Genomic DNA, 25,027 nt, shown 5'->3' on the forward strand with positions numbered 1-25,027 from the left:
CCAACCCCTGCCCCTCACAGAAGTCTCCAATGTGCTCAGAACTGTTTTTCTCTAGGGCCAGAAAAAATCACATCTCAAAAATAGAGATAGTAGATTTAAAAATTAAAGGAAACGCCTTCCACTGGGCCTCCAAGAGGACAGAAAGGGGAGGAGCAGAGGTGAAGTGAAAAGATCTGTTATTGAAATGGAGCAGGACCCTGCGGTCCTTTCCCACCATGTCTTCAGCCTGCCTTTTGTCTGAGAATAAGATTAATCAGAGAAGTGAGAAAATTCAGAAACAAAGGAAAACAGTCAAAGAGAACAAATAATAACAGTATTCATTAAGCCTAGTCAAATTCTTCTCAAGGTCTGTAGATAGTATTCTGAGCCATATCCTGTGAGCTGTCTTATAGATATTGAAACCCCAGGTGAGGAAGTTAACTACATGATGACCAGATTGTACCCATGACATAAGCTGCCACAATTCCAAGAGTTGGCCTCAAAGAAATGGAAGCAAACTGACCCAGGGACTGAAGATTAACTGTACCTAAAACAACCAAGATGGTGCTGGTCAGACCACCAATGGCCAATCTGAAGATGACTGTCAGAGATGACCATGCTGTTTCTACATGTAGCCCCCTCCCTCTGTCTATAAAAGCTCTTACCCTCTGCTTATCAGGGCTTCCCTGGTAGCTCAACTGATCAAGAATCCTCCTGCAATGTGGGAGACCTGGGTTCAATCCCTGGGTTGTGAAGATTCTTTGGAGCAGGCTGTCAACCCACTCCAGTATCCTTGCCCAGCAAATCCCCATGGGCAAAGGAGCCTAGCGAGCTACAGTCCATGGGGTTGTAAAGAGCTGGACATGACTGAGCGACTAAACACAGCACGGCACACCCTCTGCTTGTCGGTGGGGGTGAGGGGAGAATCAACCTCTGGACAGATGTCCGCATTCGCCCCCACAGTTGCTGGCATCTGAAATAAAGCAGACTTTCCTTTCCACCAACTTGGCCTGTTCATTGGCTTTTAAGCAGCAAGCAGCTGGACCCTACCTTTCGGTAATACTACAACGACCCTGGAAAACAGAGGCTACCAAGTCAGAGAATGATAAATATTCCTGCACGGAGTCAATCACTTGGAAGGCGCTTCCTTAGATAGAGGTCTTGCAACACTGAGAGAGAGGGTCTATGGGAAGTTGCTTTTGGGGGTGGGATGGGCAAAGAAGGATAGTTTTAAAATGTCTGAAACTGCCACTGTCAGCTTTTTCTTTTTCTGAAGTCAAGTCCACTAAAAAAGGAGGCCCAGAGTTAAGCATCTTGCAGATTGCTTGATTTACATGCAATTTTTGTGGACTGGTCATGGGCCCTCCTTTTAGAGGAACAGGAAACATCATCCCCACATTTGGGGACAAGTTTTGAACCAAGTAAATCACTCTGAATGGATACTTCACCATCTTGTCTCGCCTAATCTGACCCTGGCATCCACACAAAGTGTGTTGTCATTGTTATTTGTATTATTTTCCTCCTGTCAGAGGGAGGTTGAGAGTGGAGCCTCCCGAGTGGGGTCACCCCCAAACACAGTAGCACCAGGAATTGGGTTGCTGACTTAAACTGAAAAGAGTTAATCCTCTATCCTCACTCCAACTCCTCCCTGTTTCAGGGTCCTCCCTGAGACAAGGGAGGGGAGGACAGGAGGAGGGTTAACTGTCCTGGTGTCCTTCGCTTGGTTCTAATCTTTTTGCTCAGTGTAACCTGGACAGTCATTCCTTGGCTAATAGGGGACAACTTTTTCTCCTGGGCTTCTGTGTTTGCTTCATTTATTTCAACTTCCTCTTTTCGGACTGGTATTTGGACAGTTAGCTGCTAATTGACACTCATTCAGCCCATGAGAGCAGTGAAACCAAAGAAGGGATATTATGAACTTCTTCAAGGGTTGAGCCTAAGGTTAGAATGTGATTAAGGTAATCTCTTCCCACAGATAGCCAATGACTCTACAAGAAAACATTCATTACTCCACACTTCTCCAATGTCTTTCACTTAAAGCCCCTAAAGTATTCTAGAAAGATATGTTCATGTTGTCTGAGGCATAAGATAGGGTTCCCCTACTAGGTTTATTGAGATATAATTGACAGATAACATTGTATAAGCTTACGGTATACAACATAAAGATTATATATATGTGTGTGTGTGTGTGTGTGTGTGTGTGTGTGTGTGTGTTGCAAATGATGACTGCAATAAGTTTCCTTCATGATGGGTTTAAGATGGGAAGATCACATTGAGAAAATGAACACAGTGTTTGTGGACCAAAGTTTATCTTTGCATTATCAATAACTTGCTGTACTACAAATCAAATTCTCTCTCTCTCTTTTTTTTTTGTTTTGGCTTGTGGGATGTTAGTTCCCCAACCAGGGACTGAACCTGTGGTCCCTGCAGTGAAAGCACAGAGTCCTAAGAACTGGACACCAGGGAAGTCCCAACTGTGGTGCAATCTCTTTAGGTGTCAACTTCTCATCTGAAAAATGCATGTAATTCAAGAGAGGTGACCCCCTACCCTAGTCAGTACCAGGAATGAAGGATGACTCCCTTCTTACTGACAGCTCCTATTTCCCTGTCTTCCATCCAGCTTCAATCCAGGACAGGGAGACGTTCTATTCACTGTCTGGGATGTGTTACCCCAACTCACTGGTGCTGGTACTGTCAAATTATCCTGCTCCTGATAGTAGACTCCCTATTTCTCCAACAAGAGTGCCTGGGGCTCTCCATACCGTACAGAGAGGAGCTGGAAGGTCTCCTCTCTGGGTGAATTTTCAAGGACAAACAGTGATTCTCCGCACTGGCAGGGGCTGAACCTATAGGGGCATCCTTCCCTGACTGTGGTGATAATAGGCAAAACCACTTCTCTCATAGTGGCCCGCAGGTTGTTCTTTTTAGCAGAGTTAGTCTTTTTATGCTTTTGCACAGTGGTTTCTGTTGGTGCAGCTTAATATTTGGTGATTTCAAAGGAACGCTATTCCACTAGGGGGCAGGGCAGAAAAAGCACTGAGGGTGTGTTATCCGGAGGAGGTTCCAATCAGCTAACTTCTCTTAGTGTACCCGACTGCATGACCAAGGTGTGGGGCACAGGCACACCACGCTGTCACCAGGAAAGGTGACTTGATTCCGACTTGCGTGGTGCCTGGGTGAAGCCACTGCAGACAGTCTCGAAGGGAATGTCTCTTATTCTTTAAAAGGCAACTTTCTTCGTATCAGTAAACTCGGCCAGAAACTTGATGCTTTTGGAGACTTCTCTGTGGGTAGATTTTGGTAAAGATGTAGGACTCGCCATATGAATTAGTATTGTACTACAACACTGCTTTTAAAAAATAACTTGGTTTTCTTTTTTCTTTTTAATTTTGTTTTATGAGGGATCTTAGTTCCCTGACCAGGGATCAAAACCCTTGCCCCCTGCAGTGGAAACACAGAATCTTAACTACTGGACTGCCAGGGAAATCCTTACAAACCCACTTCTACCCAGAAGCAGATTTGATGCTGGGAACTTGGCAGGGACAAAACAAAGACATCCAAGAACATAAGCCTCCCTTTTGTCCACTTAGAGTCCAACAGAGCAGAAGCCCCACTGTCTATTGTGGACAGTACTAGGCAGCACTGTGCAGTTAGGATTAGAAGGTACTTAGGAAACATCTAAAGACATTGAAGGGATCGTTACAATTTAACGCAGCACTTTGGTAGTTTGTATGTACTATCCAGGTCTATTAATAACTGTGAAGTCTTAAACATAATGTACTGTTAAAAATTTTCCACATTCAAGCTACTCTGTGTATGTGTGCATGTGTGTGTGAGTGCTTAATGCCCACTTATTGTCAAGCTGCTTGTAGTTTAATGAATGTATTTGTAATGTATTTTAATGAATGTATTTGTAATGGGTACATTACAGATGCATTTTTCCTTCAGTGACGGGAAGCTTGTAAAGAGTCAGAAAATTTGAACTAATACAGATAATGTTTTATGTATTCCCTTAGTGCATCTGTTTAACATGTAGTCAAAGGAGTTCATTGAAATAAATGCTGTGGTTGAATTTTTAACACTGGTAGCATAAATACATGGCCATCTATAACCTTTATGCCCGTGGGGGCCAGGAAAATGAGCTGTGTAATTAACCCCTTGATTGATCTGGTCTTTCAGTTGCCAGGGAAAGTCTGATTTCTCACGTAGAGGGGAATGTCCCCGTGAGGCTCAAGGTAGCGCAATGGGGGGAAAAGCTTCTTTTGAAAGACTAAGCAAGCATCTATTCAACAGAATCCTAAAATTATATCATCTCCTTAAATGTCTCAATTTATGCTGAAGAGTGGGGAGGTATGGGGAAACAGTCTGGAATTTCAGATTATTTACTCTGATTCAACATGTGTGGTGGCAGATTGTTTACTCTGATTCAACAGGTATGGTGGGTAGAATCCCGAGATGGTTCCCAAGATGCCCACTCCCCTGCAGCATTTCCTGCCCTCGAGTGTGGGCAGGGACTGTGGATATGATGGTATGTCATTCCCTTGACTAGTTTATGTTGTATGGCAAAGGTGATGAGATAATCAACACATTACATTGTGTTATTATGTTGGCCAAAAAGTCCATTCAGGTTCTGCTATAAGATGGTACAGAAAAACCTGAGTGAACTTTTTGACCAGCCCCAAACATTATCATATGTTTTCTATGTCTTCATCTTAGCAGACTGGAGAGTCAAAGCAAGAGCTCTCCTGCTGGCCCCAAAGAAGCAAACTGCCACAGTGTGGAGAAGACCATGTGGGCAGTCTCTAGGAGCTGGAATGGCCCCCTGCTGACAGCCAGCATGAAAGCAACTGCAGTCCTTCAACTCTAAGGAACTGAATTTTTCCAACAGCTAGTGAACTTGGAAGAAGACTCCAAGCTTCAGGTGAGATCACAGCCCTGAAAAACACCTTGATTTTCAGCCTTGTGATGTCCTGAGCAGAGGACCCTACCAACTTGTTCTTGACTCCTGATCCATGAAGACTGTGAGATAAATACATGTGTGTTGTTTTGAGCTGCTGAATTTGTGGTAACTTGTTAGGCAGAACTAGAATATTTTAAACAGTAGTTCTGAGAGAGTGGGAGGCACTTGAGAATTTGCATTTACAGGGAAGCCTGGTATGCTATAGTTCTTGGGGTTGCAAAGAGTCGGACATGACTTAGCGACTGAACAACAACAATAAGTTCTCAGGTGATACCCAGTAGCTCCGGGAGCCATTGTTGAAAACCACTGTTATCATTCAGTTTCCCACGGCAGTTGATTTGATTAATGATGTCATGAATGGACACTCATGTGTACACTTCTGGACTATAACAACGGTGAGCCAAAAGGGATTTAACAGTGTAGTTTAAGGCACAAATAAATATGAGAATTATGGATTAAGCCTTTAAAAATAATCTAAATATGGTCAACAATAATAGATACGAGACACAATATTAGAAAAGCAATTTTAGGTGTAGCCCAGTGATTAAGATTCAAGCTTCCAATGCAAGGGGCCCAGGGTTCAATCCCTGGTCAGGGAACTGGGTCCCACAAGCCTCAATTAAAGATTCCCACATGCTGCAGATAATATCTGGCACAGCCAACTAAAATAAATAAATAATTAATTAATTAAAAAAAAAGCAAAGCAATTAGAATAAGGGCTTAGGAAATGAAGTGAAAAAAAAACATGTAAAGTGAGTTGTGAGGTTGGCATGCACACTGCATACATCACTTTTAGTTCACACTTACGTGGCAAGAGAGACTTAACTATTAATTCCTGTTTCTCTTTTCAAGAATCAAACCCCACGTATATCGATTGTGAATAAACTTCGTGTTATGATTCTTATTAAACATTGGAGGTTTTTAACATCTCATAAGCTTTCCAGTTTTCACCAAGAGAGAGAGGAGTAGGAAAGATGCAGCACCTTTTATTAATTATCAAAAATATTGGTCAATTTACCTGCATGGCGCAATACATATGGTTAATAAGAGCGCCTCCTTAGTGGGTTGATAAATGGATTCAGTGTCTCTAAGTCTGCATGTCTACTATCTTCAATTGCTTTCCAGCTCTTTCCCAACCAAATTCTACCCCCTTCCCGTCTCTCTCCTCATCTTCAATTATTTTTGTTGTTGAGTAATTTTTGAAGTTAAGAACATTCAGCTCCATTGAGGTTTTCCTAGTAGAAAACAGCTAGAGCCTTGCTTAATCCTGAGGCATTTTATTTCTCTTTTAGTAATCTCAGTCCCCCCTGGTAGAATACAGGCTTACTGCTGTGACTCCATTAGCTGAACCATCTGTATTGTTGTTGTTGTTTTATTTAATACTGTACCTATCACCCAAATCTGAAGTCTCTGCTCTCTCCAGGCATTGCTATGTCATAAGGAGTTTTATAGCTGTGCTAAGGGATTCCAAAGAAAAAAAATATGAAACTTGATTTTGAAGTTATTTTGAATGCTGCTTGGTGTAATGACTGCCCTGCCCAGGTCTGGTGGAATAGGAAATAGGAGTATGAGTGTGTGAGAGAGTATGTGTGAGTGTGAGTGTGTGGCAGGTTGGGTGGAGGGAAATAGTAGTCCAGCAGGATTGATGGGACACTCAATGTGATGTGACAGAGGGCCTGAGTAGCACTGTGGAGTCATGTATACTTCCAGGAGATATATTGCATCCTTTTATTTAGATCCAAAGGCAGGATACCTAGATAGGATCTTTTGTTCAGCCCCCTTGAAATGGTAATGTTATATATATATATATATATATATATATATATATATATATATATTTGTCTTTTTGGAGACAACACAGATTTTTTTTTTCTGCAGCTCAGACACCAGCCAGAAAATAAGAATCTCCAAGCCTTCAACCCTGATGTGGCCTCATGGGCTGGATTCTGTTTCATTATGACATGAGGCTCTCTGTGCCCCAGCTGCCTTGTCAGAGACACGTGTCTTTGTGTCTTATTCTCTGTGTTAGGCTAGTAATTGATACATACATATATATATATATTTTTTTTAATATATATATTTATATATATTTTATATATATAAACATATATATTTTTTTTCCTGGGTAAGATAGGAGATAGGGAAGAAAGAAACCTTATGTGTGTTTCTATTTTAACTTTCACTGTCTTCTCATTAGTAAAACTTTATAAATAAATAAAAATATGTTTGGGACAACTCCTGGGGACTGGGCAATCATATAAACTTGTCAAATGTGTATTATTTTTTAAAATCCAAAGTAGAGGACATATTTTTTTTTTTTTTTTAGCATTCAGAATCTTTTCACCCTTCTTTAGGTAAAATAGTGGTCTAAATTGTGTATAATTCTTATGTGTAGACCCTGTAAGGTGACTGACATGCTTGTGATGCTCTCTGTCCTATAGATTAGGAAATGGAGGCTCAGAGGGGTTGTCAGCTTCTCAAGTTAGTGATGGGACTCTGATCCACACTGCTAGCCTGTAGACAGGCAGGAACACCAATAAACATATAGGGTGAATGACTTAGCCTGATACTTATGGTTTCAGTTCAGTTCAGTTCAGTCGCTCAGTCTTGTCCGACTCTTTGTGACCCCATGAATCAAAGCACGCCAGGCCTCCCTGTCCATCACCAACTCCCGGAGTTTACCCAAACTCATGTTCATAGAGTCGGTGATGCCATCCAGCCATCTCATTCTCTGTTGTCCCCTTCTCCTCCTGCCCCCACTCCTTCCCAGCATCAGAGTCTTTTCCAATGAGTCAACTCTTTGCATGAGGTGGCCAAAGGATTGGAATTTCAGCTTCAACATCAGTCCTTCCAATGAACACCCAGGACTGATCTCCTTTAGGATGGACTGGTTGGAGTCCTTGCACTCCAAGGGACTCTCAAGAGTCTTGTCCAACACCACAGTTCAAAAGCATCAATTCTTCGGCGCTCAGCTTTCTTCACCATCCAACTCTCACATCCATACATGAGTACTGGAAAAACCATAGCCTTGACTAGACAGACCTTTGTTGGCAAAGTAATGTCTCTGCTTTTTAATATGCTGTCTAGATCGGCCATAACTTTCCTTCCAAGGAGTAAGCATCGTTTAATTTCATGGCTGCAATCACCATCTGCAGTGATTTTGGAGCCCAAAAACATAAAGTCTGACACTGTTTCCACTGTTCCCCCATCTATTTGCCATGAAATGATGGGACCAGATGCCATGATCTTAGTTTTCTGAACGTTGAGCTTTAAGCCAACTTTTTCACTCTCCTCTTTCCCTTTCATCAAGAGGCTCTTTAGTTCTTCTTCACTTTCTGCCATAAAGATGGTGTCATCTGCATATCTGAGGTTATTGATATTTCTCCCGGCAATCTTGATTCCAGCTTGTGTTTCTTCCAGCCCAGTGTTTCTCATGAGGTACTCTGCATAGAAGTTAAATAAGCAGGGTGACAATATACAGCCTTGACGTACTCCTTTCCCTGTTGGGAACCAGTCTGTTGTTCCATGTCCAGTTCTAACTGTTGCTTCCTGACCTGCATACAGATTTCTCAAGAGGCAGATCAGGTGGTCTGGTATTCCCATCTCTTTCAGAATTTTCCACAGTTTATTGTGATTCACACAGTCAAAGGTTTTAGCATAGTCAATAAAGCAGAAATAGATATTTTTCTGGAACTCTCTTGCTTTTTCGATGATCCAATGGATGTTGGCAATTTGATCTCTGGTTCCTCTGCCTTTTCTAAATCCAGCTTCAACATCTGGAAGTTAATGGTTCACATACTGTTGAAGCCTGGCTTGGAGAATTTTGAGCATTACTTTACTAGCATGTGAGATGGGTACAATTGTGCGATAGTTTGAGCATTCTTTGGCATTACCTTTCTTTGGGATTGAAATGAAAACTGACCTTTTACACTCCTGTGGCCACTGCTGAGTTTTCCAAAAAGGTAAAAAGATAGGACAATGAAAGATGAACTCCCCAGGTCGTTAGCTGCCCAATGTGCTACTGAAGATCAGTGGAGAAATAACTCCAGAAAGAATGAAGAGACGGAGGCAAAACAAAAACAACACCCAGTTGTGGATGTGACTGGTGATGGAAGCAAGGTCCAATGCTGTAAAGAGCAATATTGCATAGGAACCTGGAATGTTAGGTCCATGAATCAAGGCAAATTGGAAGTGGTCAAACAGGAGATGGCAAGTGTGAACATCAACATTTTAGGAATCAGCGAACTAAAATGGACTAGAATGGGTGAATTTAACTCAGATGACCATTATATCTACTACTGTGTGAAAGATTCCCTTAGAAGAAATGGAGTAGCCATCATAGTCAACAAAAGAGTCTAAAATACAGTACTTGGATGCAATCTCAAAAACGACAGAATGATCTCTGTTCATTTCCAAGGCAAACCATTCAATATCACAGTAATCCAAGTTTATGCCCTGTAATGCTGAAGAAGCTGAAGTTGAACAGTTCTATGAAGATCCACAAGAGCTTCTAGAACTAACACCCAAGAAAGATGTCCTTTTCAGTATAGGGGACTGGAATGCAAAAGTAGGAAGTCAAGAAACACCTGGAGTAACAGGCAAATTTGGCCTTGGAGTACAAAATGAAGCAGGGCAAAGGCTAATGGAATTTTGCCAAGAGAATGCACTGGTCATAGCAAACACCCTCTTCCAACAACACAAGAGAAGACTCTACACTTGGACATCACCAGATGGCCAACACCTAAATCAGATTGATTATATTCTTTGCAGCCAAAGATGGAGAAGCTCTATACAGTCAGCAAAAACAAGACCGGGAGCTGACTGTGGCTCAGATCATGAACTCCTAATTGCCAAATTCAGACTTAAATTGAAGAAAGTAGGGAAAACCACTAGACCATTCAGGTATGACCTCAATCAAATCCCTTATGATTATACAGTGGAAGTGAGAAATAGATTCAAGGGATTAGATCTGATAGAGTGCCTGAAGAACTATGGACAGAGGTTCATGACATTGTACAGAAGACAGGGCTCAAGACCATCCCCAAGGAAAAGAAATGCACAAAAGCAAAATGGCTGTCTGAGGAGGCCTTACAAATAGCTGTGAAAAGAAGACAAGTGAAAAGCAAAGGAGAAAAGGAAAGATATACCCGTTTGAATGCAGAGATAAGAAAGCCATTCCAGCACTGTGCAGACCCACTGATCCATAAAGTGAAATCGCTTAGTCATGTCCAACTCTTTGTGACCCTATGGACTGTAGCCCACCAGGCTCCTCTGTCCATGGGATTTTCCAGGCAAGAATACCTGAGTGGGTTGCCATTTCCTTCTCTAGGGGATCTTCCTGACCTAGAGATCGATCCCAGGTCCCCTGGAGCTCTTTTGGAATGAGTATTTGATGATGTGGAGTGAAACAGGGCAACTCAGTGTTTCTCTGGTGGAGATGGATATGCTCCAGCCTGGGCCAATCAGCCAGAACTAAGAGGAGAGAGATGTTAGTATCCAGGAAGATGACTGCCACAAGGGACACATTTAACTTCATGAAACCCGCTTGTGGTTTCAGCTCTTGGTATGCAGTGGTGCTAATGGTGCTGATTAAAGTATGGGGAGAAGACTGTGTGGGATAACTAATATCTCATTTCAATCTCTCCAGGGCACCATTTCCTGAACTGCATTTTTGCCAAGTATTAGGATTTCTGAAGATGTCAACACATTGCTGAGGCCAAGTAAGTTTGATAGACATTTTATATAATATTCCCATTATGAAATCCGTAATGTGTATTAGATTCCTGATGATTCTTGTCAAAATTCTGCAAAATGCAAACCTAATTATTTTGTCTAATTTACTACACTTATCTGGCCATAAAAATGGTTTTCATTCCTACTTGATTGATACAGTAAGAAGACCTACAGATGTTCAGCAAGTGACCCAGCCTCTTCTGGTTTATGTTTACAATCTCATGTTTGTCCTCTGATTGTCTCTAGATAATTCTAGGAACCACAGGCATGAGGGATAATTTGCATAAAATCAGAGCCAAAATATCTAAACATACATTAACAGTGAGAGTCACTCTTTTCTCTTCACCCTTCCAATCTTGCTGCTGTTGTTGTTCAGTTGCAAAGTCATGTCCAACCGTGGCTTAAATTTTTTTGCAATCCCCTCAGGCTCCATCAATGAAGAAGAGCAGAAAATTTCAAAATTCTGGAAACCTGGATCTTTGCTATCAAACGCTATTCTAAGACGCTAAACGAGAGCATTAGGAAGAGACTATAAAGACCATCAGGGAAGAGTGCTTTAGTTGGGGGAGAAAGCAGTTTCTCTAACCTGTTACATAAAATACAACCTAAGTGTTGCCTGTCTATAACAGGATTCTGATGCTCACCCAGATTCAGTTTTCTTCTTTCTGGGCACCTATGTGGATATTTTTCTCCTTGAAGTTAGTTGGGTTTACGTGACTAATTCTGGCCAATGCCTTGTAAGTAGATGTAACATGTAATTTCCCAGCCAAAGTTTTTAATTGCTGGTGGGAAAACTTGCAGGCTTCTTTCTTGTCTGCTCTTTTGAGGCTTTATGTTTCAGACTATGCCTGGGACAGAGTCTCTGTGTGGAGGACAGTGGCCATGGAGAGTCACCTGGAGCAACAGCTGACTGTGTGAACAGGAAATGCACTTCTGCTGCGTGACACCAGTGAGTTCTGCGGGTTTCTGTTACTGCCTATCCTGAGTTATCGTGAAACTAAAGGAGTAATCCAGGTGAACTTTTCCAAGACTTATTTTCCCCTTTGTAAAATGTGGCAAATATTTCCTAACACACAGCGTTGTGAGGATTAAATGCCAGACAGCATTTAGCACAATGTCTGTCCCTAAAATGTCTCTGTAACTGCTAGGTGTAAAAATATTATCCATTGGCATATTTTCTAGATACAAATCTTTTTGTAGATATTGAAAGTGAAAGTGAAAATCACACAGTTGTGACTGACTCTTTGTGACCCCATGGAATATAGACCATGGAATTCTCCAGGCCAGAATACTGGAGTGGGTAGCCGTTCCCTTCTCCAGGGGATCTTCTCAACCCAGGGATCGAATTCAGGTCTCCCGCATTGCAGGTGGATTCTTTACCAGCTGAGCCACAAGGGAAGCTCTTTTTATGATTTGCAAATATTTTCTCTCAGTTTGTGGCTTGTCTTTTCATTCTCTCAACAGTGTCTTCCAAAGAGCAGAAGTTTTAAATTTTGATGAAATCCAGTTTAGTTATTCGTTTCTTATGTATTGTGTTTTGGGCTTTCTAATTAAAAAAGCTCTGCCTAACTGAATGTCATAGAGGTTTTTCTCATGTATTTTCTTTCCAGAGCTTTGTTTTAAAGCATGCATTTAAGTCTATGATCTATTTTGAATTAATTTTTAAATATAATGTTAGATGTGGATTCAGATTCATTTTTTCTTTTTCTTTTGGCATAAAGATATCCAGTTGTTTCAGGACATTTGCTGAAAAGCTATTGTTTCTCCACCAGTTACCTTTGCATGTTTGTAAAACACTCAGTTGTTCTTGTATGTGAGGGTCTATTTCTTTACTCTTTATTCTGGTCTATTTATTAATCTTAATACCAATGCCATATTGTCTTTATTGCTATAGCTTTATGCTGTCTTCCTGGAGAAGGGATGGCTACCCACTCCAGTATTCTTGCCTGGAGAATTCTGGACAGAGGAGCCTGGAGAGCTCCTGAGTGACTGAGTGACTAACACTTCACTTTTACAAGGTCTTGAAATCAGGTAGTGTTAGTTTTCCAAACTGTTGATCTCTTTCATAGTTAGTTTGGTGATTTAAGATAATATTAATATTTTGTACTTCTCTATGAATGTCAGAATTAGTTTTTCTATTTCTAAAAAAACCTGTTGCAATTTTATTGGAAATGTATAGAATTATAGCTCTAGTTCTGGGAGGTCAGTTGGGTAACAACTTTTATCTAGAGTTGGAGTTATCTTGGGGTATTGCTCAAGGACTCTGTATCAGTTAGGCTGGGCAAAGTTATGCTGCGATAACAAATAACTCCTAAATGTGGATGTTAAAACAACGGAAGTTTACTTCTTGCTCATGTTGCTTTCATAGTGGGCTGGCTAAGGGCTTTGCTCTGCAGCACTGCCTCATTCTAGGACCCAATCTAATAGGGCAGTTGTATCTAGAATACTACTGGTGACCTGGCAGAGGGGAAAGAGGAAGGACGCAATGATGTGCATTTGACTATAAAGGCTTTTGCCTGGAAGTGATGCAAATCACACATCATTGGCTAAAATAAGTCAAGGGACCGCACCTGAGTTTAATGGGGGTGGAGTCCTTTAGGGTGCAGAGAACACTGATAAAGAGTAATAAGATCTACTACATCCGCTGCTTTGGGGACTCTATCTCAGATGCATTCACACTTCAGGACATTGCTATGAGGAGGTGAAAGGAGGCAGTTCTACAGATTAGTTCCAGGCATTTCTCTCTTCCTCTGCTACAGTAGTATCATTATGTTAAACTTACTTTATTTTTAAGCATATTTAGGCATGCTGTTCTAGCTGTTCCATATTGCTAGAAAGCTTTTCTCTTGGATGTTTGTAAGAATAGCTTTCTCTTGTCGTTACTTTCTTTCTTTCTTTGACTGCACCTGGTCTTAGTTGCAGCACACAGGATATTTAGTTGTGGCATGTGAACTCAGTTGCAGAATGTGAGATCTTTAGTTGTGGCATGTGAGATCTAGCTCCCTGACCAAGGACTGAACCTGGGCACCCTGTATTGGGAGTGTGGAATCTTAGCTACTGGACCATCAGGGAAGTCCCTCTCTTATTATTTAGACGTCAGCTTTAAAGTCACTTCCTCAGAAATGTTTATCTTGTGACACTGCCCCACTTCCCCTACCAGCTCTCCCTTATTTTTTTTTTAACTTTACCACTTTCTACTTTCTTTGCAGTTAAGTACTGTGTAAGTCAGAAAACACACTCTATCTGATAATTTTAGTTTACTGCTTATTTATTTATTGTTTGCATTTCCTCACCAGAACATGAACTTCATATTTATGACCCTCTGCTGTTTCTACCAACCCAGTTCACAGGCTTTTATGATGGGGTTGAAGAGACTGGGATAGTGGTAGAAGGAAAAGGAAAAAGCAAAGGGAACAAAGGTCAAAGTCTTCATGGGTGGAGGTGGGTACCAAGGAAATCCAGGGCAGAGTAGAGAGAAGGAGGTCTATAGAGTGAAGAAGGGCTACAGAGTGCTCATGTTCCTTGAGAGAGTCAAGAAAAGCTGAAAGTGCTCTTTCATTATCTTGATTGGTATAATATGCATATTTTGTCATGGTTCCATATATAAAGAGTAACCTGCATTTCACAACCCAAGGGCTAGGCATTGTTAGAACATTGTCCTCTGCAGAAATTCTGATGTCTGTATCTCTATCCATAAATATAGTCTCTAAAATAATTTCTGGATTTCTGTAACTGGGCCATGGCTCAAGGATTCCAGAACAACCCTGCAGTCATGCTGCCCATGGGGCTGGAGCAGTACTGAACCCTTTCACATGATGAACCCTTTCTTCAAATGTCAGCTCCTAGAGAAGCTGTGTGTGGAGCCAGGGAGAGAGAGCGAGAGGGTGGTATCAGAGAGATGGCTGATGCTCACCTCTATGCCTGTGATGAGAGAGAGAGGAAGGAAGGGAGAGGGAGAGAGGGAGAGAGGGAGGGAGGGAGGGAGTAAGGGAGGGAGAGACAGAGAGGGAGGGAGGGAGAGGGGCAGAAATCAATCTTATTTGAGTAATTTAAGTATTATCATTGAACTTGTACTTTTGGCAGAGGACATTGATTGAGAAGAGCACATTCTAGAAAGCATCTATTTGTTGAAATAGGGACAGAAGACCTGATATACCTTTACCCTCTACTCTTTTAACTTGTAAAGTCATGGGTTAATATGCTGGCCCATGAATTGTGGTTCTACCCTGGGCATTTCAGAAGTTAAGTGTTAAGTAAAATGCCTTGATGGCCTGTGTGTGGGATATTTAAGAGAGGGCCTGACTGAGTAGATGGATCTCAGCCTGACAGTCTGATGATGAGGGAGCACTTATTTTAGCAGATGGCCAGGTGAAAAGGGTTCCAAGTCTAAGTGGCCTTGATGACAGCATCTTATTATTTGAGATTAAATCTCTAAAAACTGAGACTTCTTGGTGCCCCATTGGTGTTCCTGGTTGGGACAGACTTAAAGAAGAGGGGCTCTGGCCAACCCATTCAAGCCCCATCCCATCTTTCTGACTGGTCTTGACCAGGGGCAGCACCGCACACCATGTAAAGACACTGGTAGACCACTTGTGAGTAAGGGAATCAGGCTAGAAGGGGACAAAATCTGGTAGTTTTCATGACCAGACATGAAAATAACATGAAAATGAAAGTCTCATGCTGAAGAGTTGGAGGATAGTTTTATTTTAAATTCTTTTTGATAACAGCACATCCTCAAGACATCCCTAGAATTAAGTATTTTAGTCAATTATTTAGTAAGTGCCTAATTTGCTCTTGTTAGAGAAGAAAATTACATGGCTGTTGCTAAATTATTAAACAATATTTTGATGGCATTGACAGAGCAAGCAGCAAAGTATTGACTAGTCACCTCAGCTTAGGAAAGCTCTAGTGCAGCTCGCTTTTATCTTACTAGGTGAAATTGAAGAGAAAAAAAGTCATTAACTCCTGTGAACTACGTCTGCAAACTCTGATGGAAAGTCACACGTAAAGTTCATTGTCCTTTATCAGACAGAGTAGAAAAGCCCACAAACGAATTCCTTTCAGAAATGTCTAAATGAACTTCAAAACTGAAACTTCTGCAGGGGGATTTAGTTTGGTGATTTTTAGGGGACAAGAGGTGGGAGGTATAAATGGGGAGACTGGAGTTGATGCACACACACTACTGTATGTAAAATAGATAACTAGTAAGAACCTACTGTATATGGCACAGGGAACTTGGCTCAATATTCTGTAATAACCTAAATGGGAAAAGAATTTGAAAAAGAATAGATACTTTCATGGGTATAACTGAATCACTTTGCTATACACATGAAACTAACACAATATTGTAAATCAACTACCCTCCAATAAAAATTTCTAAAAAAGAATATACACAGACACTGTTATTTAGACTCTGTCAACAAACATTATTAGTCAATCAAGAATGTTGACATTAAGTTGCCTTAGAGTTGACAGAATCAGAGAGAATCAGTGTTTTGGGTCATCATTGGTTAAAACCATTGAAGACTGATCACATTTGGAGAACTAACAGATCGGATCTTCTTTCATATACCTCTTTATGCCTGTTCAAGTACCACATCTTCAATGCATTGTGTGTGGAAACACCTCTTTTTCAATGTGTCTGCAAAAGGGGATACCAGAAGTTCTGAGAACATGATTTAAAAATCTTTCCAGTTATCTGTGGTTTATAAAAGTCCTATACTTTGTAGAAGGCCCTAGAATTCTGGAACTAGTGGACAACTTGGCCAAAGGGTCCACATTTCTAGATTCCTTATTCAGGATTCCAGTCCCTGTGTTATACTGTGGTAAGGCTGGATATACTTCTAGTGTTTAGAGGTAATGCTGTAAGGTAGAAATAAGACAGATTTTCCGTAACTGAGTCTGAATATTTAAGGTCCTTAAGCGAAGGTGGAAATATTTGGTGTAATCAATTATGATACCAACTTCTTCAATCTTCATCTGCTTGTGGGAAGATTTCAGAAGTTATGGCCTTAATTTCAGTTGAAACTGTTCTTTCATGTCTAGTGGGGACTGGATATTCACAGTTCTCTTTCCATTTGCTAAGAAATCTTATTTTCTGAGGTCCTTGCATACTTGCAACGGTGTAAAAAGAAATAAGCAGGATTAATGTGTGTTACTGGAACATGTGGATGTCTGATGTGCCTTTTCTCTCCCCATTTGCAAGTGAGGGTGAGGAAATATCATATAACTTTGTTTAGTTACCTAGTTTATTTAGTTTTACAATAATCCACACTTTTGTTTTTTAAAGAGTGAAGATTCACATTATCATAATTGTGCCCTGGGGTCATAATTTGGATGCTTAAGGGGCTAGGGGCTGCTCAAGGAAATAGAACTATGGGAATTAGATGCTTTATGTGGGACTGCAGGCTGGGACTGTGCTATCCATTGGGGGCTTTCGTCTGTTTTCTTCCTCTAAGGTCCTTTTTCTCTCTGAACGTCGGATATTGTCAGCATGAGCCATAGTCCGGAGGGTGAGCTGTTAAGCTGGGATAACAAGGAGCTCTCAGAGCATTTGGAGCCTTGGCACCTACACAGCAATTTTGAAGCTTTTCTTTTTTAAATGGGGTTTCAAGACAATCTCCTGCCATCTCCATTTACTCTTGAGTAAGAGGATTCTAATGAAGTCACCGTGGGTGATGAGGCTCAGCCCCGCAGTCCTCTCCTGCAGGGACTGTTTCTGCTGCCTGGTTGTTAGCTGCACAACTGCTGTCTTTATCTTTGGTATCTGCAGGGAAAGATGCTTAGAGAAGGAGGTGAGCTTCACCTTGGCGATTCCTCTCCCAGCGAAATGAATACAAACATCCAGTGTCGTGACTGTCCCTCCCCACCCCCCTTGCTGTTCTACACATTCAGCACATTGGACGCTGTTAGCAGCCGTTGTGTAGGCCCAGAGACATCAGCAAGTAGATTAGAATGTCATTTTGCACTGGGAGATGAGGCCTATGTCTTGGCGGGAAGTGGTCGGGGCAGGGGCAGGGGGTTTCAACAGAGATGGGGCAGGAGCATCCTTCAGGGTGTGTCTGTGGATGCATGGATAATTATTGACATATTTGGTGCGTTTTGTCTTCCTTTGGTTCTCCTCTCCTATTCCCACAAGCTAACCAGGAATGTGTGTGTCTTACCAAGCAGAATGGAAAGCTTGGTTGTTTGAAAACAATACCCTTTACTTGTGTTGGTTTTGTCAATAATGAGCTTATCAAGGAGACTCAGGGAGGAGGAGCAGAGAGGTATGTATCTTTTAGGGGAGATGGCAGAAAGCAGAGAAGAGAGGGAAGTCTGATTCTTGGCAGCAGGACAAGGTTGGCAAAGTTGTCTGTCCCTGACTGAAAAAGAACCACTTTCAGTGGACTGTGTGGGCTTGGACTCTGAGGCTGTTGGTGGTGACCAAGAAGAGCAGAAGGGTGTCTTTTTTTCATTAAAGATTTTTTATGTGGACCATTTTTAAAGTTTTTATTGGATTCATGATACTATTGCTTCTGTTTCTTTATGTTCCGGTTTCTTGGCCTTGAGGCATGTAAGACCTTAGTTCCTCTACCAGGGATCAAACCCATACCTCCTGCATTGCAAGTTGAAGTCTTAACCACTGGACCACCAGGGAAGTCCCCCAGAATGGTGTCTTTGAACATGTGATCTGTCAAAACTCTTGGGCCCTTGTCATCACTCTGGGGGATGGAGAAACAATCCTAATGAGAACTGATGCACCTCAGAATCAGACTTCACTTGATAAAAGGAAATAAAGCCAGTGACATTTATGTGTCTGAGGGTCTGTGGAATGAGCTTCAGCTCTGTTGCAGATCTGACCACACCAGTTGGGAAAGGTCCTGAAGACTGATGCCATTAGCACATGTGAAGAGCTGGAACTTGCCTCTTGCAAAAGTTTTTAGTTGAAGAAACCTAAGAGACAGGAATGGGAGGAGTGTTATTTTTTATATGACAAAGGCATTACATTGTCATTAATATTGCAGGTCATTGCTTTGGGGGCAAAATCCTTGTTTTATTTTAAGATTTTTAGTAGGGTTTATTCTGAGGCTTAGAAAACTCAGGAGAGTCGGGCCTTCCAGACAAATGCACTTGCCTTGACGAAACACATTTGCAATAGCTTTCCAACAATGGCCTGGAGACTACTCCCAATTCACATCGGACTTTAACAGAATGTATTTTTTTTATCCTGTTTTGAAAATGGACCAGGTTTGGGGCACTAGTTCACATAGCTGCCACACCCACTCTTTCTGCCCAGAGAGTGAGGAGAATGAATGGGTCAATCAGCTGACATATTTCCATCCAATTTCAAGGATAGAATGTGTTCATTTTCTGACTAATGGCATGTCATTTTGCAGAAGCCTTTGGTCGCGAATTAATACTGGAATCAAAACAGATTTTCCAGGGAGCAATCTTCCATCAAGTATTGATTTTTTTACACTCATGGAGTCTGTACTCCCTAATTTAACCTGACAATGATTCTGCACAATGGCCTGGGAGCACCTTGGCAGCTCGCTGAAGGAACTTTTACTGTCTTTTCTTTCTGCAAAGTAGAAGGGAAAAAACCTGCCCCAGCTCTCCCAGTCAGTCACTGGGGGGTATTTACAACTTGATACTTCACTTCGGGTGATTTGGAATGGGCAGAAGACTGCCTTCTAACTTTTAAAGCAGGGCTGGGAGAGAGAGCTCTGACTTGGAGGAGACTGTTCAAGAGAACATTTTTTTTTTAAACTGCCAATGTTAAACAATCTCTAATATATTGTTCAGTCATGGCTGATGTCTTCAAATGATGCCATCTTGCTGTGCCCGCTAAACAGGAGCAAATGAGGAAGCATTTTCCAAAGGGAGACTGTTGCTTTTGAATTTCAATAAACTTTGCTGCTCTTTCCCCTCTTTGGTTTCCTCAAAGGTGCTTTTGGATTTCTGCCTTCTCTGGTCTCTATCCGATTCTTGCGAATTTAGCAAGCATCCTTGAGCAATGCTAGATTTTAAAACGGGTCTTAAAGAGCTGAGTATGTTATAGTCACCTCCTTCAAGGAGCTTAGGGTTTGAAAAGTATGGGTAAAACAAGCATATTCTATTTATAGCAGAGTATACAAAAACTCTGGAAAATATGGACAGGGACCAGTGGGATGTTGGGAATTTGGAGTGAAGATGAGACCACTTCTATTTGGGGGAAGATTGGACAAAACCTTGTGGAGGGAAAGGTATCTGAGTTGGGCCTTAAAGGATGGTGTGTCACAGACTGTTAGTAAATATTTACTGAAATTCTATGTGCTTTCTGACATTTCCCAGCTTCCCTCACAAGTGGGTTGGGACCATGTGACCATTTCTGACCAATGGACTAAAAGTGAAAGAGACATGAATCCCTTTTAGGTGCAGGCAGTGAATTCTCCTCCATCTGTTCTTGACTGGATGGAGGAGAACCTTGCTTACCAAAGCAAGGACTTGTGTGAGCCAAACCTAAACTTTTATGCTACATTAAAACCACCAAGAAATCTGGGTTTGTTTGACATCACAGAACAGGTTAGCTGAAATAATACAGATGGGTAGAATTACTTAATGAGAAGTGATGTCATAATTTAGAGAGATGTAATCAAGAAGGTTCATAGACCAAAATTTTGGTGAACCCAGGAACTCAGAGTTCATAAAAAGTGAGTGCTTTAGTAGCTCATAGAAACCAGTGAGAGGTTTTAAGTGAAGTTGAATTATCTTCTATTTACTGAGACATTGTTTGGGAAGACAGAATGTACATTTATTACAGATGGGAAATAGAATCAATAAACTGACTGAATAATGCATTAAGCAGTCTTAAGGAGAGTCCCTGAGTCACAGGTATCTTGATCGATTAGTGTGGTTTGGAAGTCATATCCTCTGCATTCAACATCTTTAACCTAAAGAAGAATAAAATTATCATGAGTGCATTAATTTAACAGGCACCTGGAGAGACGGGAGAAGTAAAATTCTGGCCCTTACAGTCTGGTTGGGTAACTTATAGAACTGACTGTCTGGTTAGGTAAGCACCATTCCAAGTTCTGTAGAGTATGATGGAAGAAGGAATGAGGAGTGATCAGCAGATCAGAAAAGGCTTTCTGGAAGCTGAGAGCTGGGTCCAGGGGAAGTGATAGTTATAGATTGCTGAAGAGGAGGTGAGCAGATAGTCCCACTGGAGTGACTGAGGGATTGAATGACTGAGGGAAAGAACTAATGGAGAGTTTGTGTGAAAGCAATCCCAATTGTCCTCATCAAAGGGGGAGGAGGGCATTTAAGTAAGGGAGAGTGAGGAACCCTCCCTCTCAATGTTTTCCTAGGATTAGTTGTTTCTCGCTGACCTGGAGATCTTATGAAACGTGACACACGGTTGGCCATGACCATGCTGCACTTTGCAGAGTGACTATCTTGCCAATTAGATGTGGCTTTCTTTCTTTTTCTCCATCAGCTCTGTGTCAAATTGTTACTACCTGTGACAGTCATAAAATTACTCCATTAGGTCAACTACCTATTTTAAACAAACCAAAACCACAGCCTAACCAATATTTTGTGTTGATTCCTGGTGCTGTGATACTCATGAGCATTAGTTTCTTTATATATAAAGTGAGAATTAAGTGAGATAATTTATGTAATGCATTTAGTATAGAATAGGCATATGGTAGATTCTTTTTTTTTTTTTTTTTGGTTTTTATTTTTTTTATTTTTTATTTTTTATTTATTTATTTATTTATTTATTTATTTAATAAATTTATTTATTTTAGTTGGGGGCTAATTACTTTACAATATTGTAATAGTTTTTGCCATACATTGACATGAATCAGCCATGGGTTTACATGTGTTCCCCTTCCTGGACCCCCCACCCACCTCCCTCCCCATCCCATCCCTCTGGGTCATCCCATTGCCCCGGCCCTGAGCCCTTGTCTCATGCATCGAACATGGAATGGTGTTCTGTTTCACATACGATAATATACATGTTTCAATGCTATTCCCCCAGAATGTCCCACCCTCACCTTCTCCCTCAGAGTCCATAAAATTGTTCCATGCATCTGTGTCTCTTATTCTGACTCGCATATAGGGTTATCATTACCATCTTTCAAATTCCATATATATGCATTAGTATACTGTATTGTTGTTTTTCTTTCTGGCTTACTTCACTCTGTATAATGGGCTCCAGTTTCATCCATCTCAGTAGAACCGATTCAAATGTATTTTTTTTTTAATGGCTGAGTAATATTCCATTGTGTATATGTACCACAGCTTCCTTATCCATTCGTCTGCTGCTGGACATCTAGGTTGCTTCCATGTCCTGGCTATTGTAAACAGTGCTGCGATGAACATTGGGGTACACGTGTCTCTTTCAATTCTGGTTTCCTCGGTGTATATGCCCAGCAGTGGGATTGCTGGGTCATATGGCAGTTCTATTCCCAGTTTTTTAAGGAATCTCCACACTGTTCTCCATAGTGGCTGTACTAGTTTGCATTCCCACCAACGGTGTAAGAGGGTTCCCTTTTCTCCACACCCTCTCCAGCATTTATTGCTTGTAGACTTTTGGATAGCAGCCATTCTGACTGGTGTGAAATGATACCTCATTGAGGTTTTGATTTGCATTTCTCTAATAATGAGTGATGTTGAGCATCTTTTCATGTGTTTGTTAGCCATCTGTATGTCTTCTTTGGAGAAATGTCTGTTTAGTTCTTTGGCCCATTTTTTGATTGGGTCGTTTATTTTTCTGGAATTCAGCTGCAGAAGTTGCTTGTATATTTTTGAGATTAATTGTTTGTCTGTTGTTTCATTTGCTATTATTTTCTCCCATTCTGAAGGCTGTCTTTTCACCTTGCTTATAGTTTTTAATATACTTAATTATTAGTAACATTATCATCACCAGTCTACGGTTTTCATCATTAAAGCAGAATGCATTTGTGACCACAGAGAAAGCTCTTTTGGTTGGTGGTGAAAAAATGAAAATGGACTTTGTCTTAAACTATTTCAGGATGTATTTATTTGCCCTGTTTGAAACACAACATTTCAAAACTGTTCAGGACAAAGCCATTACTAATATTTATGGCTTTTAACAATTTACTTTCTTTGCTTTTTCCTTTTTTCCACTATCAAAGTAAGAAAGCTGTTTCCATGTATTCTGCAAATGAGAAGTGAATTTACTAATTCAGGTTTTTAATAACTTCTCAAAAATTATGAATTTTAAAAAATGAGCAAAATACATAAAGTACTATTTTGGAAATTCTCAGAGATTCCATCTTCCTGTATTAGTGTCTTCAAGGTAGGAGATTGTCCAGCTCTTTTCACCCCTGCTTTGCTGTAAGATAGGGGAAAGCTGTAATTATGCCTGATTCTCTTGTCTTTTTTTTTTTTTCGGCTGTGCCACAAGGTTTGTGGGATCTTAAGCTTCCTGATCAGGGTTTGAACCCAGGACCTCGGCAGTGAAAGTATGGAGTCCTAACCACTAGACTACCAGGGAATTCCTTCTTTTTCCTTTTAAAATTTCACTTTAGTAATACATGTTATACTGAAAAATAGATCAAAAGTCCTTTGAACAAGTAAACAGTAGAGAATGAGTTTTGAGGAGGTTAAACTACAGGTTGTAACAAATAGTCATACAAAATCTTTTGTGCTTGAAATAGATAGTGCATCTCAACAGCGTCACACAGATGTTGTTTTAGAGAAGAACTCTCTTTTTCATTCCTACAAATTCAAGAAAACTTCTGCTCAGCTGTCACCATTTTTTTCCTTGAAAGTTTTCTTTTTTAAATCAAAGTGGGTCTGTACATTAGCAAAGCACTTGAATGACCTTGTGATGATCGCAAAGTGCTTTATGATATGCAAGTGCCATGGAGGGAAGTAGCACTTTTCAAAACTGTAAATTTCTAACTTTTTCCCTTTTAAAAACATATCAGTGATTTTTACTGCAATAAAGACCTTTAGATTTGCATGAAGCCACTTTCTGACTCTCGGAAGATGCTAACGTCTTATCATATTTTGTGGTTTGAGTTGTGTTTTGGAACCAGGCTTCAAAGTAGCGAGAACAACTACCTATTCCCCTGAGCCTACAAGCAAGGTTGAAGAGATGTAGACACTGGTCGTTATTATTTTATTTCTTTCCCCCTGAGTCCCAGGTATGAGTGATTGTCAGAGAGCACATGCGCTGTGTCATCTCGAGTGCAATATAGACCTCCATGCTAGGAGATGCTAGAAGCACCTGAAAGCTCCAAAGTTGAAGTTTTGCTCTGGGTTTCCGGTAGAATGGAGACCTTATGCCAATGACTCTGGGGCTGGAGACCCATACTCTTGAATGAGAAGCACTTGAGAAATAAGGAAGGTACAACAAATACCATATGGGCCTTTGGAGGAGAGATTCAGAGCATCAACTATTAATCAGATAGGCATGGGATTAATTTGTACTTCAGGCATTTTCTTAGATAAGTTACTTAAACTTGGCAAGCTTTATTTTTTCTCATGCTTATAATGGAGGTAGTAAGACTCCTTCATGGGGTTGCTATGAAAATTAAATACACGGAGGTGCATGTATGTATGAGTTCACCCATGTGCATTGTTATGGCAGCCTGAATGTGGTTGGAAAAGAATTTCCAGACACAGAATATTGCAGGAAGGAGTGAGTTTATTAAGAACAAAGAGCAGAGATAATGTAGGCACTCCGAAAGCGGGTGGCTGACACCTCCTGACAGGCCAGGGAGAGTTGACCAGATACTATTAGAACAGTGGGTGGGCTCAAGGGAAAGCCAATGCTTTCATGGGTTAGTAGCCAGTTTTTATAGTCTCAAGGTAAAGAAAATTCCTGCTGGAATGGTGGCATTAGGTGATTGGTTAGAGCGCCATAGGTGAGTACTGGGGTAGGCCTTTTTTACTAATATGGGCTCAGGAAGCCTGCTGGTGATGATCAGGGGGCTTTTGGCAGTGGTTACAGAGGGGCTCCGTCAGTTTCAGAGGTGACCTTGGTTCTGGGCTCTGCTTCTGTAGCCTTGATGCAAGGCCTTGCCCCTATGGCCTTGGGGCAGGACTCCACATGCATGTACACATGCATATGCGCGCACACACACACACAATTTTTGGTGAAGCATTTAGTTCAGTTCCTGCAAGGAAGAGTTTAATAAGTAGCAGCTGTTATTCTTGTTACAGTTAAGTAGCTTTGTCCACACTGCTATGGTGGCACACAGGAGCATGTGTTATGTTCAGATACAATACAAAAATCCAGGAGTCTAGTCCTCAGCTAAAGTGAAATGGAGAAAAACATTTTAGATTTTCTTGGCCAGGTAACTTCTGTGGGTATGATTGAGTGCATGCTGGTTTGTCTTTCCTTTATGGAAGTTA

The 25,027-nt window shown here is 41.0% G+C and overlaps 1 long non-coding RNA gene across 1 annotated transcript in view; it reads left to right on the plus strand.

Annotated features, from left to right (window-relative positions):
* Nucleotides 1-25,027, plus strand: part of LOC145524706 (uncharacterized) — a 114,872-nt gene that overhangs the window by 34,593 nt on the left and 55,252 nt on the right. Inside the window, exons 3-4 of the long non-coding RNA XR_014067774.1 lie at nt 4,699-4,900; nt 10,587-11,621. This is a non-coding gene — a long non-coding RNA (uncharacterized LOC145524706). The remainder of the gene's footprint in view (nt 1-4,698; nt 4,901-10,586; nt 11,622-25,027) is intronic.

This window comes from Giraffa tippelskirchi, chromosome 10, assembly GCF_054371585.1.
Source record: "Giraffa tippelskirchi isolate mGirTip1 chromosome 10, T2T-mGirTip1v1.2.pri, whole genome shotgun sequence".
In the NCBI taxonomy this organism is placed as follows: Eukaryota; Metazoa; Chordata; class Mammalia; order Artiodactyla; family Giraffidae; genus Giraffa; species Giraffa tippelskirchi.